At 41.9% G+C, this 14,078-nt stretch overlaps 1 protein-coding gene across 1 annotated transcript in view; it reads left to right on the top strand.

Moving 5' to 3' along the window:
- The window catches only part of Cadps (calcium-dependent secretion activator 1), a 721,673-nt gene that overhangs the window by 549,731 nt on the left and 157,864 nt on the right, over window positions 1–14,078 (top strand). The gene's annotated exons all lie outside the window — the stretch shown is intronic.

Here is a 14,078-nt window from a genome sequence, read left to right on the forward strand (position 1 = left end):
TTCATTTTCTGCTCTCTCGCTGTCTCAGGTTTTCCACGCCCATGCTTCCTGCTCTGCAACTCTTACTCTATCTCGCCAACCTTCGAAATGTACTTTTTGGGGGGCTTTGTCTCTAGGATTCAGTGAAGGGAAATTGGCCGATGCATTTCAGGAGTTTATTAAGGTTAAAAAGAGATTCAGGCTGTAGAAGCAATTACTTCTAGATTACTTGTTTCCTAATTGCTTTACTTATTTAGTTATTATTTTATTTATCATTGCTGAAATTATCTGTTTCATTTTCTATATTGATAATTTATATTTGTGAATTTCTGATTCTTCATCTTCTAATGGAGCTGCAGTGTTGCTGACGTATTTTTTTCCCCGTGCCCCCATCGAGAATGCAATTGCAGCTTCTCCTCATACTGGATGGATTCCGAAAATTTTTGCGATGGAAAGTTGGTGAGCAAATAAGCTCCTTCAGTGAAACCATTTTATGGCTACTTTATCACTATCACGTTAAAATGAAGCTTAAAACTTGTCATATTGCGATTATGTGCAACGATGTTGCACATACTTCCACATTATTAATATAGATATTATTATAAGAGACGCTGATAATATTATAAAAGACGCCGAAGCAAAGGGCTCCGGAAATCTTGACCATATGGTGTTCCTTAACCCGCACTGACATTGCACAGTACACAAGCCTCTATCAACTCGCCTCTATCAAAATGCTGCCGCCATGGCCGGGATTGAGCCTACGACTTTCAGGTTGGCAGCCGAGCACCGTATACCCACTGTTCCACTGAGGTGGGCTACATGTTTTTTCATAGCTGTCACCTTCGCACTCATGCGCTTGCATACAACACGGGGTGAGGGAGAGCCAATGATTTATAGCACGACAGTTGAAACTGAAGTCGCCGCAAGTCGCCACTCGTGGCGCTGGCGGTGTATTGTATTGTAGTGAACTATAGTTCACTATAGCAGTATCAGGGGGCTTTATGGGGCAGTGGACTGTTGCACCTCCTGTAAATGCTGTAGGTTCTGTGAATAATTGAGGTGTATTAAGAAATGCATTCAATACCATTTAAATATCAGGAAAAGGCAGTATTCACTCGTTGTTTTCGCACTTACCTTTTCTATAGCGGCCGGCATCTTAAAAAAAATGAACACATAACTTGGGACAGAAATAATAAATTTAAATTATTAACTTTTTCATCACCAGAGTTAGGCAGTTAGGTGGAATGAAGGACTCATGAAAAATGCAGCTTGGAGATTCCGAAAAAGCGGTCTCTATAGTAATAATTGTGAAGTGATGACATCCTCCTAAATTCTGCGGCACAGCCGCAGGCGAAGCACCGATAAGCACTATAGCTGCATTCTGTGCAATGGGCAGGATGCTGTAAAGCACGAGCTATTATGCGCGTGATATCTTTTCCAACTTCCTCAGTGTAACCACTATGGGGTTTTGAGGGCAGTAATATGTGTGCCTTTTTCTAATAGGTGGCTGGCTTTAAACCACAAAGTCGTTATGATCCTAGCTTGTTCTGACACCCAATGGCAATGTACACTTGTACCACGCGATATTACTGCAATAATACAGGTTTTATTATGAAGCTCACAGGACGCGCGTTTGTGAAGCATAAATGTTATTTTCACTGAATTCACAGTGAGGGGAAGTTACTTTCACTGTATTTCTAAGCAGACGCAGGGCTGTGTGGTGGAACAGCTCTTTGCCAGGCAAATGACCTGGGTCCTCACTCAAATCCCGAAAATCTTACTATTTTTTAATGCATTTTTCTCAATTTTTCAGTCACGCACAAGATGATTTCTCACCCACAACTAGTGATGCCTTCGCAGATGCCCGAATTTATGCTAAATGAGCTCTTCAACACTATCGCGTGAACAGATAATGTGACCTTCTTGCCAAGCTATGTATTCAACCATGTTAGGATGCCTGCCTCTGCAGAAACCGCAATTAGGAAGAAAGTGAGCAAATACCACATTCTCCTTATATTGGGGGGACATCAAACATACTTCTTGCAGGAAGAATTCAAGGGTGCAAAGAGCGCGAAGAACTTTCACATCAGCCAGCTTTGTTATTGAGGTCTAGTGTTGCCTAGCGTCGTTGTTTCCAACTCAAGTCTAGATGAGGGCTTGCCCTGTGATGAGCTCGTTCAATTTTTTTCAAATGCGGAGCAAATTAGGGCCTGTTGTTGTTGCCGCTTGACGTAATGCAGGCAGAACCACATATAGCAAAGCCAGTTGTAGCTCACCTGTTTAAAGAATCTGTTTACTAGAACGCGTTCTTTGGGCTAGTTGGTTCATCGTGAACAAATCTGACGGACGCAGACGAAACAATGGAAGCGTTCTGTCCTTTTTTTTTTCGTCAACGTGGGTTGTGTCCTTTCATTTATTTTGTGCAGGCACGTTGGGCCTGAATTATGTCATTCACTGAGCATTTCATCATCTTTTTGCAGGTCAGGTCTACATTTAATAGCAACTGTTATTTTTTCTATAGTCCTGCACAAGAGTGTTGTACGACTTGTTACACGTACGCATGTTTTTGTTTAGTGTGATGCTGAAGAAAATTGGGAACCCACGAACGGTGAATTATTGCATTAAATTCTTGAGAGTCAGAATTTGCTATAAGAAGAATTAGTTGACTTGAAAACTAAAACACAGGACATTATAGCTGAGACGAGAGATTTGTTTAAACATATTCAGACTAACATCTAGAATCTTGAATCTAATACAGCTCACTTAGGTTGTCTTGCAAAATCGGTAAAAATGTTCCAGCAGTTTGTCAACAATCATGTTTGTCAACAGTCTGTTAACAATCAAACAGCACAGATTATCACGTAACTGGCTAATGGCGCGAGTCGTACCAGTACACAAAACAGGTGATAAACATAAAGTACAAAATTATAGACTAATATTCATTACATGTGCATGCTGTAAAATATCCGAGCATATACTATCAAAAAGCTTGTTTAGTTATCTCAAAAACTCACAGGTTTAATCCTAACCAGCATGGGTTTAGGAGCCGCTTATCCATAATCACCCAACTTGCAGAGACAGTGCACCATTTTGCTCAGGTAATTAATGAAACAGATCGACGGAATTCGTTCAGACTTATCGAAAGCTTTTGACCGCATCTCGCACTCATACTTGCTTGGTAAACTACTTGATCTCAGAGTAAATTCAAATATAGCTAAGGGAATTCATTCATATTTAACTAATAGGGCGCTATACTTGGAAATCAGAAACTTTAAATATAACATACGGCATTCCTCGGGGGTTGGTTTTAGGGCCTTTTTTATTTCTTTGTTATATAAATGACATTACAAATGACCTTAGAAGCAAAAATCACTGTTTGCCTATTTGTGGACGATTACCTGATATATTCTAAAATATCATGTCATGAGGATCAGTTAGCGTTCGCTTCAGCACTACAATCTATTACTAATTGGTGTACACAATGGAAAATAAAAATAAACCAAAAGAACACAGTATGCGTGTGTACAACTAGGAAAACAAAAAATGTGTTAGTTTATAATCATATGCCTTTATAATCATATGCCAGATAGTAAGCCATTAACACAAGTAAGGTACTTCAAGTATTTAGTCATTACGACATCTAAAGTTTGCCTCCCAAAATGTTAAACTAAGTGCACACACGACTTTCATACAACCCACCCTTGAATACGGTAGCATAATATAAGATCCCCATCCAAAGAAGGAAATAAAAAAAATTTAAAAAAACACAGACAGGCAGCAAAATTTATTATGTCGAAATATAGGTACACAGGATCATTGACCGAAATGCTCACTCAGCTATACTTGCCTGAGCTTTCATTGCGACGAAAAGTGGCTAGATTGAAATTCATTCACTTAATGAAACACGGTTGCTTCAACTTTAACCCTCACAGATACATACAAAACAGAATGTCATGTATTTCTTGGTCTATCAGATCGAGCCATCAGGATCGATTTGTGCACATACCCGCAAAGGGTGACACCTTTAAGTACTCCCTTTTTTCAAAAACGATTGAAAAGTGAAACGTGCTACTGAATAATATAACTAAAATTACCTATTCAGAGGAATTTGAAAAAATTATACCACCCTATTATTCTTCAAGGTAACTGTATATAAGCACTTTTACCTTCCTTCTTTTTCTATTGAAAAGTGGCTTGTATGCTTTGACATCAGTTCAAATAATTAGACCTAATTATAAGAAAAGTTCCCGATTTCCATGATTATAATGTTGAAGCATGTGGAACAGTGTATGTTCAGTGTAGTGTCTGCGATTGTGTTGCTTTTTGCTCAATGGTGGTCACTACTGTGTAAAACTTGAATACTTTTGCACGTTGTACTTTGGTTAGATTTGCTTTTCGTTTGCATTATGATTTGTATGGTCTGTATGGTCTATAGTTGTGTTTAAAGCTGCCAGATGCACTGTCTGTCTTGATTCACTGTGTAATACTTGTGTCTTTGAACAATATGTGAAGATTATTTCAGTACTCCACCCTGTCTCGGCCTTTGGATAACAGTATAAATAAATAAATAAATAAATAAATAGTTTGCAAACTGATTGGCCTAAAAGTAGGTTGAGCGAAGTTATTCATGGTATCCTTGAAAAGCCGAATGAGACAGAAAGCGTTCTTAAGCAGAAAGTATTTACTGAAACACTCGAAAATAGGTTCAGTGTTTGGTGCGTCTCTATTGGCCAACTTGGAAGGACTGGATCTAAAAATACCAAGAATGTTTTTACAGCATAACGAGAAAGTAGCAAATATTTTTAAACTGAAGTAATCTAGCACTTTTCTTCAAAATTACTATTCTCCAGCCACTTTAAAGAAACGTAAGCTGCTATAGAAAAGTGGGAAGTCGCTTGGAAAGAAAGTTTCACTTCAGCTGCCGAATGGTGCTTACCTGGAATGAAACTAACACGAGATAACTTCTGGTTCTTTCACTTGACAGGTCAAGAAAAAGCTTATTAGATTACTAAACATTGAAGCATGCACTATAATGAATAAAACTAATCAATTTGAATCGGTGTAACGAAAACCTGGCCAAATGCTGAAGTTAGCAACAAACACTTGACCATCCCACGTAGCTACCAAATAATCCGATGGGGTACAACTTGTAGGGATGGTGGTATTGTGACGTGGTCTGTTCTGGTCATTCTATTGAACCAATGAAAGGTCTTCGTGAGCCGCGTTAGTGGCTCGGCGTTCTGTGAAAAGTTCTTGATGAAGTCCTGTAATAGGTGCACAATACGAGAAATCTGCCTCCGGCTATCTTGTCGGTGGGTCTTGTCAGGGTGATGGCAGCTGTTTTATGCGGGTCTGGGCGCACTCCCATCTTGCTTATCACGTGGCCCAAAAATAGAAGCTCCTCGTAGGCGAAGTGACATTTCTCTGGCTTTAAGGTGAGTGCAGAGCTCCTAATTGCTTGAAGTACAGATTCAAAGCACTGAAGGTGTTCGTCAAAGCCTGAGGAAAACACAGCGATGTCGTCCAAGTAAACGAGGCAAGTCTGCCACTTCAAGCCAGCCAGGACAGTATCTATGACTCGTTGCAAAGTTGCAGGTGCTGAGCAAAAGCCGAAGAGCACGACTCTTTCCTTACCTCGCCACTAGGCATCGTTTACCGGTGAACGACGATTTTATGCCCCTATTTTTCAACAAACACCGTGCGTATGAACTTGCAGCGCCATCTAGGCAATTATACACACACTAGAATTTCTGTTTCTGTACGGTTCTCATTTTTATCGCGTGGCGGTGATTTTTAAAGGGCGCGCCCATTCAAAGGTTGAAACGCACGTGATCCGCGTGATGGCGTCAACATCCGAAACCACGCGCGCTCGGAAAAAAGCGATTTAGCTCGATGCCCACCCCTCGACGAGCGATCTTTTGGATTTCTCGAGCAGTGAGGAATCGGACAACGATGTGGTGACATCGGATTTCACTTCCAATGAAGAAATTTTATCAGATCAGCCGGGAACGTCAGCTGTTAGTCGCGAGTAAGTTTGGTTTTCACCTTCTGTTTTCTTTATCGTTTTCTGGAGCTGGCTGACTTGCTCTGTATGTGTCCGACATATTATTATTATTTCTAGCGTGTCTACTTCATTTGGGCGCGATGTGCTGCCTCCAGCACAAAGACACATGGACTTCCCACCCCAGAGGGATCCGGGCATCGACCTCGGCATGACGCTCCGCAGTAGTGCACAATTTATAGCTCGAGAAGTTCTTGAGCTATAACTTTCATTTTTTCAATCCTACTCCAATACGCTGTTTTAAATATTTTGCATCTCTCATAACTTTTCCATAATTTTTTACTCGAAAGATATAAGTATATCATTACGATGTTTGTTGTGAACAAACCTAATTATTTGTGTTTGTCAATTTTTGTTACCTATTTAAATCTGCCAGTTCTTTCGTCAAATGTACCTTTCAAACCCTACATTTAGTACTTGCATTTTGGTATGAAATATTCTGCTGAAAAATTTTTTTTCTTGAAAAAAAAAATCTCGCGTAGGACCAACTCAGAACTTCACTATTTCGCTATGCATCAGGCAATTTTTTTGTAACTCAAAAACAGCTTCGTAAATTTTAACAATTCTTCTAAATAATGTTGCCCTGTGATTACTAAACATTTTGTATATTTCAGAATTCCTCAGAAAAATTTTGTGTCGGAGATATCGCTTCGTTTTTAAAAAAAATTCATGAAAATTTTATAATTTTTTGTATACGAATTTTTTGCGCCAAATAAATTTTTTTTATTGCTTCAAAATAAAAAGCATTCAAAAGTACGTTCATTCGTCTTTATTTTGATGTATTGCATGGCACTGTAAACCTAGTAGCAACGGCACAGAAAATTCCTAGCTGCAACATACAAAAATAGGCCAATTTTCCCGTGGTAAGGAAAGAGTTAAACTCAAACAGGCCGTCTGGTGTTATGAAAGCAGTCTTTTCACGGTCTCTCCCGTCGACTTCGATTTGCCAATAGCCGGTCTTGAGGTCCATCGAAGAAAAGCACCTCGTAGTGTGGAGCCGATCTAAGGCGTCATCTATCCGAGGGAGCAGATATGCGTCCTTCGTGATTTTGTTCACGTGGCGATAGTCTTTGCAGAATTGTAGAGTTTCGTCTTTCTTTTTCATTAAAATCACTGGTAACGTTCATGGGCTCTTTGACGGCCGGATGATGTCACCTAATATTCCATGGACTTGTTTCCTTATGGCCTTGCGTTCTCGCATTGAAATTCTGTACGGGCACTGACAAAGGGGCCTGGCACATACTTCTGTTACGATTCAATGTTTCGCGACAGGGGCCTGTTGATTTCTTGATGGTGATGCAAAGCACTTCTTGTATTCGAGGAGAAGGTTTCTGAGCTGTCCTTGTTTATTCATCAAAAGTCTATAATTAATGTCAAAAGCTGTTTGAAGGGCTTCAGTTATCGTAGGAGGTTTAGTAGACTCGGTGAACGGGAAAGCATTGCTGGCTTCTAATATTTCGTCGATGTAGGCAACCGTCATGCCTTTGCTCACCTGCTTGTACTCATTGGTGAAGTTCGTGAGCATCACTCTTGCGTTCTGTTCTTCAGCTCAGCTATTTTTCAAGCGACCCAAATTTCGCGGTTAATCAACAGGTGCTGGTTGCCTTCAACGATGCCTCACATGTCTCTTGATTCTTTAGTGTCGATGGAAATGCAGAAGTTTGAGCGAGGAGGAATGATGACGTGGTCTTTCAGCGTATTCAAGGTGGGCCTTCCTGATGGCGTGTGCAGCTGCAGAGCTTTTTCGATGGATAGCATTATTGACTCTGACCTCAGGTCGATAATAGCGCCGTGGCGACTTCGGAAGTCCATCTCAAGAATGACATTCCTAGAGCAATGTTGCAGAATTACAAAGCTTGCAGGATACGTTTGGTTACTGAGGCAGACTCTTTCTGTGCAAACTCCAATCGGCGTTATCAGGTGGCCTCAAGATATGCTGATTTCGGGTTCATTCCAAGCTTACTTTACTTGTCAGCTTTAATGTCAGCTTGGTGGCGAACAGCCCACTGATGACGGAATAGTCAGCCCCGGTATCGACGAGAGCGGTGGCCTAATGGCTATTGATCAGAAAATTGAGGTCGCTTGTTCATCGTTTGGCGTGGCGGTGTTGGATCACGGCTACGTCGGCTTGCTCTAATGTTTCTACGTGATTGTTTCCACGAATGTTTCCACGACTCGAATGTTTCCACGTCTTTTTCCGGCGGTCAAGTGTTGTCGTAGGGAACCCTTCGGCTTGCGGCTTGCTCTTAAACCTTCGTTGGGGTGCTATTGCCAGCGGCGGAGGGTATTCGGCATTTCATGGTGCAACAACTGCACCTTTATTGTTCGCTGCCCTTAGTTTTCCTGGTAAGGGCGTGGAGATCGGCCCCGAGCAGGGCTGGCGTTTCTGCAATATGGTGAGGTGTAGCGGCCAGGTGACGGCTTATGATAAGGTCATCAGGGTGACCACTAATCTCCTGCGAGCTAGTCAGCGATGTCGTGTGGTTGTTCAACCCGATGTGGACACGGTGCATTGACGTCGAAACCCCATAGTTCCATCTGTTGGTACTGGCAACAGCGGTAGGTGTGATCCGGCTCCCCACAGTGATAGCAGCGCGGGCAGTTGTCATGGGCACGACATACGTCGGATTTTTGTGGCGCGTAGCGCTGGCCTATGGGAGGGCAAATGGACGCCGATGATGGTAGCGGCAGCGGCGGTATGTGACTGCGCAACTGCGGTGCGCCAGCATCCTGATGTGGGATGAAAGGATCGTTGCGGTGCACTGCAGCGGCGTATGTCATAGTTTTCCGGCTCTGGCTGTGTTGACGCGGATGGAAGGAGCACCGTGGACATTGAGATTGAACTTTTTATTTGACCGAACTTGTGGCCTCGTAAAAAGAAAGTCAGATTACAGCTAGGCACTGGCACTGATAGCGGCAAGCAGAGCATCGGCCGTAGATCAAAAAACTGACAAAGAGTGGTGCGAGTCAGCATTTATACACGTGTCATGGAATAGTCCAGCGTTATCGCTAGCGGCCACACAGGTTCCAGAATAATCTGTACTCTTCGCTAAGTGGGCGTAATCTTAACAAAATCATCTACTGCAGTCCTGAAGCTTCTCGAACAGTGCATGCACAGTTTGCTCTGAGAATTATGTACAGTGCAACGGGGTGATAACAAAACTTGAGGAAGGAACGTGGCAATATGTCTGTTGAGCCTGGCCATTCTGAGCATAATATTGTCACTGTATAGTTTTCGCTCAATGTGAAACATACGCCTGACAAGCATGCAGCTGTGATTGTGAAGGATTCGGCACGGGCTGACGATGTTAGTATAAAAAACTATCTTGACTCTTGCTTTTGTGAATTTCGTGCCCGTGATGTTTCAGAGCTTTAGAACTAATTGAAAGCCATGTGCTTATGTGCATTCATCAGTTCATACCGAACAAATATGTAAAGCCAAATAAACATACACCTTGAATCAACAGCCGTACTATTCTGTTAAAGCGCAGACCCAACTGATTACGAAATAGGATCCCTTGCCGTCTACTTAACCAATGTTCACTGAAATGTTTCGGCCGTAAATAACACGCACACAATGCGTGTGTGTTATTTGTGGCGAAAGCATGTCAGTAAGCAAGTACCAACTAGGCCAACAATCAGTATTGTTACAATATTAACCAATGTTCATGTGGCTCTTTTGTAATCTATTGCAGAAGAAAGGATGTTTTTTGTTTCAGCAACACTTCAACTAATTTTGTTAGAGAATATTCACAAGAGTCCTGGAATTTATCAAGTATCGAAATAAATCGATAATGAGCATTATCCACGACAGTATTGCAATAATTGGTTCCAAGAACATTGCTAACCTTTCAAATGCCCACTTTTGCAGTATCTTCTTCCTGCCTACTCGGCCCTCTTTTCGAATTCCACCATTCTGCTCTTCGGATTATAATATTTCTGAACAGGTTGTGCTTAGCGTGCTTCTACAATTGAAAACGAAATCCTCCGGCATTACGCTGAACCTCCAAGTCAATGTTTTGTTGCAATCATTCAGGCCTCTAGAATATTTGGTACTTCTACTCGATTGGAAAATTGCTCGTGTTGGCCACTTTCTGAGCAGGTGCTATTACAACACCGTGCAAATTTCTCGACTGCCCACAAGACAGTAAAAATGCTTTTGTTTTTTTATATATAATATTTATATATATTTATATACTTTTTTTAAAATTTAGACGACGGGTTTGTGTGAACACCTCTGACTTGCGGTAGAGTTCTACACGCTACAGATAATTTACTGTCAGTCTCTCCTTTTTTTCCTTTTCTTCCCTCTTTCTCATTTATCTTGTCCCCTTCCCTGATCCCCTTGGGTAGACTAGCCAACCGGATGTCTTTCTTGTTAACCTCCCTGCCTTCTTTTTTTGTTTGCTTTCGTCTTTCCTTGTGCCGATTTGAAAAAAATAGTGACCCATCTTCATTCTTCAATTACCATTCAATTTTCATTTTATCCTCTTCGTGCAAAATGATTGAGCATATTTTTGCAGACTACATTAATAAAAAAGTACAAACAATGCAATATTTTACACGAGGGCACAAAAGAAGAGGCAGAGGCAAGCGCTGACTACCAACTGAATTTTCATTTACCACGAAATGAAAATATGTACGGGAAAAAAACATTACAAAAAATAAAGGCTGACAAGATTTATTTTAAGAGATGATTAAACATCATCAAGCTAACCCTTGTTATCACCTGCATGAAAGCAGAGGATGCTATGTAGGCCAAACATGCTTCTGCATATATACGATATTTTCCTTTCATGTTTAACCAAAATTCAGTTGCTCATCAGTGCTTGTCCATGTCTCTTTTTCTTGTGTCCCCATATAGAATATCGTACTCCATTATGCAAAACCAACCAGTCCAAAGCTTCACTCTACTAGATTGAAAACTTCTTAAAAGAACGCAACATGCCAACTCTCATTCGACGTGGCTTCAGAAAGGGTCAGTGAGCGCAGCCATTCACTGACAGAGCTGCTCTAACGGACGCTCTAGATTTTCGAAAGGTGTACTTCCTCATGACTACGAAGTACTGTTCTTTGGTTTCCTTCAGCTTTCAGCTTCATCATGTCATGGATATATACTTATATAATACATCGGAAAGAGAGCGCTGTCATTGATAGACAGAAATCTGATTCCTTCTCGGCAACTCCTGGTGTTCCTGGTATTTGGCCCAGTATTGTTCTTTTTATATTGTTACGACATAGTAGACATCATACATGCCCCTGTAATTATTAATCTTTTTGTGGACGACTGTGCCATTTTTGGGAATATTAATAGTAATACATTTAATGATGAATAGTTGCCTAGTTCAGCCTTACATAATGTTTTTAAGTGGAGCGAAAGATCGGGCATGAAGGTAAACTTTTTGAAAACTCTCTGTCTGCGTCTAACTAAAAAACGCTAGGCCTGTGCGGAAGGGGCAGCACAGTCACAGCAAAAGCTAGAAGATCGGTCTTTCAGAGCTTTTTCTAAACACTCATTGGGTAACTGCTGCGAGCACACTTGCTGGGTACCCACTGCGGCATTAATAATAACAATAATTTCTGGGTTGTAGATCAGCATTCGCTATGCTATTTTTCGTCATTCTTCTGAGAAGCATTGTATACACTGAGCACTTGCAAGGAATTTTGTGCCAATTGTTTATGCAGGGGCTGACGATGATGAGGATTTATGCCTTAAGTGGGTATGCGCCACTGTTAATAGGTGATCAAAAACAAGCTTTTGTGATGGGTTCGAGTGTTGAACAGCCCACTCATTACGCTATTGGCATTGTGTGCACCTCGTTGTTCCTTTGCTGTTCTAAAACACTTTATTGCTCATATTAATGCAATTCCTTTCCCAACATCAAGCCTGCCTAAGGCAAGTTTGCAAACAAGTCCCAAGCACCAGCATGGCTCAGTGATAGAATACTGGGCAGGCATGCAACGGACCCGGGTTTGAGCCCCTTGATACTAGTGTGAAGAGGTTTATTAGTCGTTAAGGACAGTGGTGAGGCAGCATGAAGAATTGTCCAGAGACCGGCACAGCAGCGAACCGAAGCACGAGTCGAGCGAGCCGGGCGTTGGCGATGCTACTCGCTGTAGGCGCATTTTCTTCCTTACACTGGGTTTTTTTTTCTTATTTCGAGATAGTGATTACGGACACCGGCAGCGGCGGCGGCGGACTACTACGGCCCCATGTGTGACCCATACTTTGATCTCATAACAGTTTTTCCTGTAAAAAACAGCACCTCTGATCAGAAGTTTTTGTACTCCATTGATCAAGACCATTTGATTAAAATTAACGAGTGTGAATATCTTGGAGTTATCATTACTAACAACCATAATTGGAATACCCACATTTTTTACACCGCCTTTTTAGCTTTTAGAAAATTACGCATACTTCAATTGCCTCAAGCTTAAACGTGCATCTGATGATGTGAAACTTGGTTCATGCTACTTTTATCAGACCCAAGTTAGAATATGCCCGCATCATTTGGGATTCCTTCATGAATACCAGTGTTCGAAAAAGAAGAGCCACGTGATTTATTTTTTTCTAAGTACACCCGCGATAAAAATGTAACCAGCCTTTCACCTTCTAACAGAGACTTCAAATGAGCCGTAAAGTATCCCGACCGACGAATATATTTCTCCATTCCTTAGTCGATCCTAATTTCTTTTTAGAGATTCTAGGCGAATCTTTTCTGAGACCAGGAAAACATGCCATTTTCGCTTCCTCACACTCTTTCCATATGTTGCCAGAACTAAACTTTTTAGGTATTATTTTTTTACCAGGACTAGTGAAGAACGAAACCTGATACATGTTCATCACCCGGACTCACCAATTACATCTTAACTATTTCCGAATCATGTTTGGTTTAGAGTTGTTCGTTTGGCTGATATCCTTTAAGGTTTTTCAGTTGCGCCTCGTACATGCATTTTTGTCTCACCTTGCCCCTCCTGCTTGGGCACCATGGCCTGCAGTTGGGTTCAAATAAAAAATAAGCGCCCATGCACTCCATACGAATGGTTAACCCGCTAAAGCTGAACCGTGCGACTCTGGGGTTTAGCGGTAGGTTCAACCCGATGTAACATTGAAGCCTTTCAAAATTATTGGGTACATGTTCGGGATTCTTGATGACGTTAGACACACGTTTGACTTGGGTGTACAAAAAGTGTTTATTTCACATGTGGCACATTGTGTCTTGCATGATCACAGTTATAGAGTAGTGTAATGAGCGGTTAAGTGTGTTTCACAATGCGTTAATCACAGTGATTGTTCTCGACCCACAGGCAGTCACAGACCTCGTAGCCGAAGCCAGTGCGTGGCTGGCAAAACTTCCGCCGAAAGTGGGCATTCATCCCACTAAACATGCTTCGCAATCATCACATTGATGCCCCAACGCTGCGTTGTTGCAAGCGTTTCACATCGGGAGCTAACTCGACAGCGTGGTTTGCAGGATTCATCCGTCACCGGCATTTGCGTTCCCATTCACGCTGTAGCGTGGCTTGGAAGGCTGCCGGATCATTGCTGCGCAGTTGGTGCTGGCACTCGGCGTTCCAGGCCTTTTTTTGTGCCCAGACTGCACGATCTGGCCTGCGAATGCGAGCTCAAGCTCTCACATTTCTGCTGTCGCTGCTCTTCTAGGGTTGTCCATGGCGTGTTCATGTGGAAGGTTTCAGTAGAAACTCTCGCGTGCTCGGCACCACAGCTACAATGGAATAAACGACCTACGTCTCTCACAATGCAGCACATGGCGCGCCTGTTATGTACAAGGCTGCGAATGACGCTGATAACACAACCAATGGCCGGAGACCGCTCGTGACACCGCTGCCGCATGGTTTTTCATTTTCCCTAGCCATATAGAGCTTTCATTGTAAAGATATTCTGCATGCACTCTTGCCAAAAAAGAGTGTTCTTTTTCTTGTTGGTCCAGCTCCTTTGAGATGATATTAAGGCAGGCAAATTTACCACGCATTGCATAGCCAGCTGTAGCATTTCTGCATATGCTAAAAATACGTC

The sequence above is a fragment of the Rhipicephalus microplus genome, unplaced genomic scaffold (genome assembly GCF_043290135.1).
Source record: "Rhipicephalus microplus isolate Deutch F79 unplaced genomic scaffold, USDA_Rmic scaffold_13, whole genome shotgun sequence".
Taxonomy (NCBI): domain Eukaryota; kingdom Metazoa; phylum Arthropoda; class Arachnida; order Ixodida; family Ixodidae; genus Rhipicephalus; species Rhipicephalus microplus.